Source organism: Prionailurus bengalensis, chromosome B4 (assembly GCF_016509475.1).
Source record: "Prionailurus bengalensis isolate Pbe53 chromosome B4, Fcat_Pben_1.1_paternal_pri, whole genome shotgun sequence".
Classification (NCBI taxonomy): Eukaryota; Metazoa; Chordata; class Mammalia; order Carnivora; family Felidae; genus Prionailurus; species Prionailurus bengalensis.
The window spans coordinates 77,394,737-77,404,038 of record NC_057358.1 but is presented as its reverse complement, the minus strand read 5'-3'; positions in this window follow the sequence as shown (position 1 = coordinate 77,404,038).

Sequence of the window (9,302 nt, the reverse complement as noted above, 5' to 3'; positions counted from 1 at the left end):
GTGGCACCAGTTAACTGATCCATTGAACAAGTAGGTATTAACCTCACATTATGCACCTGTCCTGAAATAAATATCACATCGCAGGAGGAGTGTTAAGACCCGTCCCTCTGACCCAGGGAACTTTGTAACTTGGCTAGCAGAGAAAATCACCTGGGGAACAAAGAAATAAACTATGACACCCAAACCTAATACAAATTCAGACGCAAGGGATTGATGTGGGCTGTGGCAGTCTGGGAAGGTCCCTGAAGGAGGGGGTTGTGAGCTGGGCCTAGATTGAGGGGGAAGATGAAGAAGAGGAAGGAGATGTAGTGAAGACCAGCTGGGCTAATGGTACAGCATAAACAAAGGCATGGACATATATCCATGCCTATTTCCCCAGAGAAACAGAACCAACAGGATATGTAGAGATAATATATTTATTATGGAAATTGGCTCACACGCAATTAAGGAGACTGAGAAATCCCATGATAGGCCATCTGCAAGCTAGAGAACTTGGAAGACCAGTGGTATCAGTCAGTCCAAACCCAAAGGGCTGAGAACCAGGAGCTCTGGTGTGGGAGGCCAGGAGAGATGGATGTCCCAAGTCAAGGTGAAAGGGGGAATTTACCCTTCCTCCACCTCTTTGTTCTATTTGGGCCCTCAGTGGATTGGATTGAATGACACCTGCCTACATTGGTGAGGGCAGATCTTTACTAGGTCTACTGACTTAATGCTGATCTCTTCCAGAAACACTCTCATGGACACACCCGGAAATACTGTTTTACCAGCTATCTGGGCATCCCTTAGTCTAGTCAAGTTGATACATCAAATTTACCATCACAGTAATGATAATGTAATGGGTGTGTGTGTGTGTGTGTGTGTGTGTAATTTTATTATTGTTTTTACTGTTTTCTATTGTCTTACAGAGAGAAAAGAGAGAAGTCATGCCTTAAAATTTTTGATCAGGATATGTAAGACAAAAATTAAGTTAAAGGCTTCTTCCTGGTTTTGTATTTGATTTGATTTTGTTTTAAAGTCCAGAATCAACATGTGTGGCCCTCTTCCCTTTAGCAGAGTCATTTAATACAGCTTTTGGATACGCAGTAGTCAGCCTGGAGCCTGCTTCCTACTTAAGAGTAAAGGCATTGATTGCTCAGCAGAACTTATGAGAAAATTTTCAGTGTGCAAAGGAAGCTGGGGAAGAGGGAGGAAAGAAGCAGGCAGCCCAATAATATGGCAGAAGGCCAGGCCTGAGCCCAAAAGAGATCTAGGAGAGTTTCACTGTGGTGGGTTGACCCAGGGTTTTTAAAACAGTAATGATCCAATGTTTGGTTTTAAATTGTTTTATTGTTGCTATCTTGAGCTGTGCTGAAGGCTGCTTCTCTTAATCCCACACTGTCAGTAACAAGGGAACAATGTGGGCTGTGGTTAGTCTAGGAGGTCGGTCACCTGGTGAGGAATTAAAGTATGGGTCAGTAAAAGGACAGCCACCTTGCTCATATTATCTTTCTGAGGTCGTCATAGTTGGCAGCATTAAATCAAAGGAAGCTAGGGGCGCCTGGGTGGCTCAGTCAGTTAAGCTCCGACTTCAGCTCAGGTCATGATCTCACGGACTGTGAGTTCGAGCCCCGCGTTGGGCTCTGTGCTGACAGCTCAGAGCCTGGAGCCTGCTTGGGATTCTGTGTCTCCCTCTTTCTCTCTCCTCCCCTGCTCATGCTCTCTCTCTTTTCAAAAATAAATAAACATTAAAAAAACTTTTTTTTAAAAATCAAAGGAGGCTATTAGTGGGGGTTTACAGGTGGTGACACTTGGGAAAGGGAACAGATCAGGGCCACGCTGAAATGGGGAGGGTGCATATTGGAATGAAACAAGTTGCAGCATGAACTGACCCAGGGGCAGACAAGAAACAAACTTCCTATTCCCCGAATATCTTAGTGGAAGGTGATACTTGAAAGGGGAGAAACACAGTTAGGGTATATTTCTCTGTATGGGGGGAATGTGATCAGACTGGCTTTGAAAGCAAGTCAAATGACAGGTCTTGGTGTGACAGTTAACAGGGATGCAACACATTCTTTTACAGATTCTGATCAAAAACAGGTGCATGTAGCCAAGTCATGCAAGGGCAATGAAAAATGCAATGGGCCAGTAACTGCAAAGGTCCTGCACCTGGATTTCCTCTGCATTTTCTAGATCTTCACTCTTCTGTACCCATCACTTCCTTTCTTTGTGGAATCACGCCCATTCGCAGAGGTAGGCAGCCACCAAAATGACCTCTAATCCTCCTTCTCCTGGTAGTCACACCCTTGTTTAATCATTGCCCCCTGCCTAATCATTTAATCACTGCCTATAGGGTTAGCTGGATTTAGTGACATGTTTCTAGCATATAGTAAGTGGCAGAGGTAATGGGCCATCCTTTCCAAGATTAGGTTATAGAAAGATTGTGACTTGCTCTTTAAAAAAAAAAAAAAATTGGGGGGCGCCTGGGTGGCTCAGTCGGTTGAGCGTCTGACTTCGGCTCAGGTCACGATCTCACGGTCCGTGAGTTCGAGCCCCGTGTCGGGCTCTGTGCTGACAGCTCAGAGCCTGGAGCCTGTTTCAGATTCTGTGTCTCCCTCTCTCTCTGCCCCTCCCCCGTTCATGCTCTGTCTCTCTCTGTCTCAAAAATAAATATACGTTAAAAAAAAAAAAAAGAAAAAAAATTTTTAAATGTTTTTAAACATTTAAACATCCGAGCTGTTAGCACAGAGTCCAATGCGGGGCCCGAACTCACAAACCGTGAGATCATGAAGTCGGTCGCTCAACCGACTGAGCCACCCAGGCGCCCCGTGACTTGTTCTTGACGTTCTCTCTACCTGTCTTGCTCTGAGGGACGTTGGCTGCTATGTTGTGAGTTGCTCTGTGGAGTGGCTCCTAGCAGTAGCCAGTGAGGAACTGAAGTCCTTGATTTGATGGCCCGGGAAGAACCAAATCCTACCGCACCACGCGAGGGGGCTGGGGCGCAGATCTCCCCCTGGTCAAACCTTCAGATGAGAGCACAGTTCTGGCTAACACCACAACTGCAACCTCATCAGAGACCTTACGGCAGAGGATTAGCAAGCCACACTCAAGATTCATGCCCCACAGAAACTGTGAGATGATTTTTTATTGTTTTAAGGCACTGAGTGTTTGGAATAATTTGTTATGCAGCAACAGGGAATACATCTTGTTTCTCCTACCTTTGAAGGAGGATGAGAGCATTAGTGCTGGGGCTGTGTCTAGGGCTTGGGGTTGGTTGGTTGGCTGTGTGGGGGAAGGCAGATGTCAGGGCTGAGTAGGTCTGGAGTTGGGCCAAGTTTTATTCTTCCTAGTTGTGCCTAAGGGCTCCACTTGGGGCGCATGTGAAGCCCAGAAATCTTTTTAATAGAAATTTTTTACGAAGCAGACTTTATTTTTTTTTTTTCTAAAAAATTTTTTTTTCAACGTTTATTTATTTTTGGGACAGAGAGAGACAGAGCATGAACGGGGGAGGGGCAGAGAGAGAGGGAGACACAGACTCGGAAACAGGCTCCAGGCTCCGAGCCATCAGCCCAGAGCCTGACGCGGGGCTCGAACTCACGGACCGCGAGATCGTGACCTGGCTGAAGTCGGACGCTTAACCGACTGCACCACCCAGGCGCCCCTCGATGCAGACTTTAAATAATAACAACAGTGTAAATATCCACATACCTACCACCTCATTCACTATTTTTGTTTTACTGAATAGTCCATATAAAAGAATATTTATTTATTTATTTATTTATTTATTAAATGTTTATTTTTGAGAGAGAGATTGCACACAAGAGATGGGGAGGGCAGAGAGAGAGGGAGACAGAGGATCCGAAGCAGGCTCCGCACTCCCGATGCAGGGCTCGAACCCATGAACCGTGAGATCATGACCTGAGCCAAAGTCGGACGCTTAACTGACTGAGCCACCCAGGGGCCCCTAAAGAAGAACATTTATAGTAGAATTTATGTACAGTTTAAAGAACACTGTACAAGGATACAAGGATACCCACTTAAGAAAAAGAACGTTATTGTTACTTTTGAATCCGCTGCGTATCCCTCCCTGATTCTTTGCCTTTCTCTTTCCTTTAGAAGGAAATGTTCTGAATTTTGTACTTGTTATTCCATTGGTTCTCTTTATAAACCTGGGGGTACAGGATGGTAGCCATTAGCTACAGATGATAATTTAAATTTACATTTAATTAAATAAACATCCAGTTGATCAGTCATGTTGACCATATTTTAAGTGCTTAATAGCCACCTATGTCTAGTGGTTACCATACTGGACAGCAAAGTTCTAGAGTATTTACACCATTGCAGAGTTCCATTGGACAGCTCTGCTCTCCACAGTATGTTGTCTAGTTTTGCATGTTTTTGAACTTTACATAAGTTGCATCATACATTGAGTTTTCTTTTGCAGCTAGCTTTATTTTATTTGTATTAGGTTCTTGACTTTCACTCATGTGGCTATCTATATTTGTAATTCATTTATTGTACTGGGAATATGACACAATGGGTTTATCTATTTTGGAATCCAGTATCCCTAGAAGGCATTTATGACATCACTCTTTCTTAGATTTGTTGATATTTCTAGGCCAAGTGGTTCATCTGCACCTTTTTTTCAAATTGTCGCCAATCTCCAAAAATATTCCAATGTATTTATTGAAAGAAATCAACATATAAGTGCATTCACTCAGTTCAAACCCATGTTGTTCAAGGACCAACTGTACTTTCTCTGCATCTGTGGCTTGTCTTTTCAATGTCTTCAAGTTGTCTTGCACAGAGCAGAAATTTTTAATTTTAATGAAGTCCAGTTTATCGATTCTTTCTTTCATATATAATGCCTTTGGTGTTCACCTAAAGTCATCACCAAATCCAAGGTCATCTATGTTATTCTCCTATGTTCTAAGACTTTTATATACTTCTGTGTTTTACATTTATGTCTGTGATCCATTTTGAGTTAATTTTTGTGAATTTGAGTTAATTAATTTGAGTTAATTTTTGTTAATTTTAGGATGTAAGGTCTGTGTCTAAATTCCTTTTTTTTTTTTCATGTGGATGTCTAATTGTCTCAGTACCTCTTGTTGAAAAGACCATCTTTGCTCCCTCGTTAAAGATCAGTTGACTGTATTTGTGTGGGTCTATTTCTGGGCTCCCTGTTCTCTTCCAACGATGTATTTGTGTGTTCGTTTTGCCAATACACCCTGTCTTGATTACTGTAGCTTTATAGTATTGTCTTGAAGTCAGGTACCATTAGTCCTCCAACATTCTTCTTCTCCTCCAATATTGTGTAGTCTATTCCGGGTCTTTTTACTCTCTGTATAACCTTTAGAATCAGTTTGTTGATATCCACAAAATGCTGGGATTTTGACTGAGCTTGCACTGAATCTATAGACCAAGGTGGGAATCCTGACAATATTATCTTTCTGTCCATTAACATGGCATATTACTTAGTTCTTTGATTTCTCTTATCAGAGTTTTGTAGTTTTCCTCATATAGCTCTTATACTTACTTTTGTTAGATTTATACCTAAGTACTTCATTTTGGGGGCCGGTTAATGTAAATAGTATTGTATTTCAAATTCCAGTTGTTCATTGCCGGTATGTAAGAAAGCAGTTGACTTTTGTATATTAACCTCGTATCCTGCAATGCTGCTGTATTCACTTATTTATTCTAGGAGTTTCTTTATTGAATCTTTTGGATTTTCTGCATAGATAATCATGTCCTCTGCAAATACAGTTTTATTTCTTCCATCCTAACCTGTATACCTTTCATTTCCTTTTCATATTTCATTAGCTAGGACTTAACAGTACAATGTTGAAAAGCAGTGGTGAGAGGGGACATTTTGCCTTGTTCCCGACTATAGTGGGAAAGCTTTGGGAGTTTCTCCGTAGTAAGTATGAGGATAGTTGTAGGTTTTTTAGTAGATGTTTATCACGTTGAGGAAGTTCCCCCTCTTGTTTACTAGGTTTTGGGGTTTTTTTTTTGTTTTTTTTTTTAAATCAGGAGTGTTGAATTTTATCATATGCTTTTTCTGAATCTATTGTTATGTGATTTTTCTTCTTCAGCCTGTTGTGATGGCTTAGTTTTATTTTATTTAAATTTTTTTTTTTTTTGAGAGAGAGAGAAAGTATGTGTGTGAGCAGGGAAGGGGCAGAGAGAGGGAGAGAGAAACCCAAGCAGGTTCTGTGCTGACAGCAGATTTGCTGACAACAAATACTGATGTGGGATTTGATCCCATGAATGATGAAATCATGGCCTGAGCTGAAATCAGGAGTCAGACCCTCACCCCACTGAGCCAGGCAGGTGACCTGTGATGGATTGCTTTTAAAATGTTGAACCAGCCTTGCATCCCTAGGATAAATACTACCTGGTCACGGTCTACTACAGTTCTTTTTATACATTGTTGGATTTGACTTGCTAATATTTTGAGAATTTTTGCATTTGTGCATGAGAAGCATTGTTCTGTTTTCTTAGAATATCTTTGTCTGGGAGGCACCTGGATGGCTCAGTCAGTTAAGCGTCCGACTTCGGCTCAGGTCATGATCTCGCAATTTGTGGGTTTGAGCCCCGCATCGGGCTCTGTGCTGACAGCTCGGAGCCTGGAGCCTGCTCCGGATTCTGTGTCTCCCTCTCTCTCTGCCCTGCCCCACCTTGTGCTTTGTTTCTCTCTCTCTCAAAAACAAATAAACATTAAAAAATTAAAAAAAAAAAGAATATCTTTGTCTGGTTTTGGGTTTAGGGTAACTCATGAAATGAGTTAGGAATTATTTCTTCTGTTTATACCTTCTGAGAGAGATTGTGGAGAATTGGTTTAATGTAGTTACTATAATTATAATTCTTTAAGTGTTTGGTAGAATTCACCAGTGAACCCATTCAGGTATACTGTTCTCTATTTTTTTAAATTTATTTAAAATTTTTTTTAATGTTTAGTTTTGAGACAGAGAGCGCGAGTGGGGGAGGGGTCAGAGAGAGGCGGGGGGGATGGGTCAGACTCCGAAGCAGGCTCCAGGCTCCAAGCTGTCAGCACAGAGGCCGACATGGGGCTCAAACTCAAGAACAGTGGGATCATGACCTGAGCTGAAGTTGGTCGCTTAACTGACTGAGCTACCCAGGAGACCCTAATTTTTTAAGTTTATTTATTTATTTTGAGAGAGGCAGTGCAAGTAGGGGAGGGGCAGAGAGAGAGGGAGAGGGAGAGAATCCCAAGCAGGCTCTGCACTGCCAGCATGGAGCCTGATGCGGGGCCAAATCCATGAACTGCAAGATCATGACCTGAGCCAAAGACAGATGCTCAACCGACTGAGCCACTCAGGTGTCCCAGTCCTTTCTATTTTGGAAGGTTATTCATTATTGATTCAATTTCCATAATAAATAGAGGCCTAATTCAGATTGACTGTTTTTCCTTGCATGCGTTTTGTCAGATTGTGCCTTAAGGAATTGGTCCACTTCATCCAGGTTATCAAGTTTGTTGGCACAGAGTTGTTCAGAATATTCCTTTCTTCTTTCTTTTAACGTCGATGAGTTCAATAATGATGTCCCCTCTTCCCATTTTAATAATAATTTGTGTTTCTTTTTTTCTTAACCTGTTTAGAGTCTTCTCAATTTTATTGATCTTTTAAGAGAACCAGCTTTGGTTTCATTGATTTTCTCCACTGATTTCCTGTTTTCGATTTCACAGATTCTAATTTTTATTTTTTTCATCTGCTTACTTATAACTGAATCCAACAATGTCTGTGTTTTGTCCTTTTTTTGTGACTTGTTTAGGATGTACTTTATATGACTTAAGAAATCCTTCCCTAAGTTGAGGTTTTAAAGGTATTCCTTACATTGTCTTCTAAAGGTTTCATAGTTTTTGTCTCCCGTATTTAAGTTTTCCATCCACTTGGAATTGATTTTTGTGCATGGTGTGAGGTATGCATCCGATTTCCATTTTCCTATGTGAATAACCAGTACTTCTAGCACCCCTTATTGACTTTTTTAAACTTTTTATATGGAAAAATCATACATGTATATATGCAAAAATAGAATAAACCCGACAATTATAATTTCATGGCCAATCTTGCTACCTTTATATCCCTATCTACTTTCCCCCACCACCAAAATTATCTTGAAGTAAATTCCAAAAATTATGTACTTTTATATATAAACATTTTTTATTCAAAAATACAAGGAATTTTAAAACATAATTGCAACACCAATATCACACTTAAAATAAGAATTCTTTAATAGCAACCCATTAAATAAATCCAGCATTACCCTGATACCCCAAAACAGACAAAGACATTTTAAGAACATAATACTGCAGACCAATATCCCTCACGAATGAAAGTCTTCAATAAAACATTAGTAGATCAAGTCCAGAATTAATAAAATGATTATACATCGTGACCAAGTGATAGTTCTCCGGAGAATGCAAGACTGGTTCAATATTAGGAAATCAATTAATAAAATCTATCATCTAAACAAACTAATAAAGAAAAGCCACATGGGGTGCCTGGGTGGTTCAGTCGGATAAGCAACTGACTCTTGATTTCCGCTCAGGTCACGATCTCACAGTACGTGAGTTTGAGACCCACGTGGGACTCCACACTGATAGTGCCGAGCCTGCTTGGGATTCTCTCCCTCTCTCTCTGTCTCTGCCCCTCCTTGCTCACTCGTGCTCTCTCTCAAAATAAATAAATAAACATTTTTTAAAAAGCCACATGATGAGGGGCACCAAGGTGGCTCAGTCGGTTGACTGTCCAACTTCGGCTCAGGTCACGATCTCGCGGTCTGTGAGTTCGAGCCCCACGTCAGGCTCTGTGCTGACAGCTCGGAGCCTGGAGCCTGCTTCAGATTCTGTGTCTCCCTCTCTCTCTGCCCCTTCCCTGCTTGTGCTCTCTCAAAAATAAACATAAAACATTAAAGAAAAAGCCACATGATGATATCAATGGATGTAGAAAAAGCATTTGATGAAATTCAACATCTGTCCTTGATAGAAAAAATCTCCTGGATTAGGAACAGAAGGAAACTCTCCTAACATGAGAAGTGGCTTCTATAAACAAAACAAAACAAAACTCCTACAGCTAATATTATACTTAATGTTAAAAGACCGAGTGGTTTCCCCCTTAAGACTGGGAGAAATTAAGAATTAAAGAGGTCCACTCTTACCAATCCTATTTAACACTGTACTAGAAATCCTAGGCAGTAAAATAAAGCAAGATAAGTTAAAGGCATATTGGTTTTAAAGATATAAAACTATCTCTATGCACAGATGACATTATCTACATTGAGCCCACTCCTTCTGTCCCCAGGGCCCC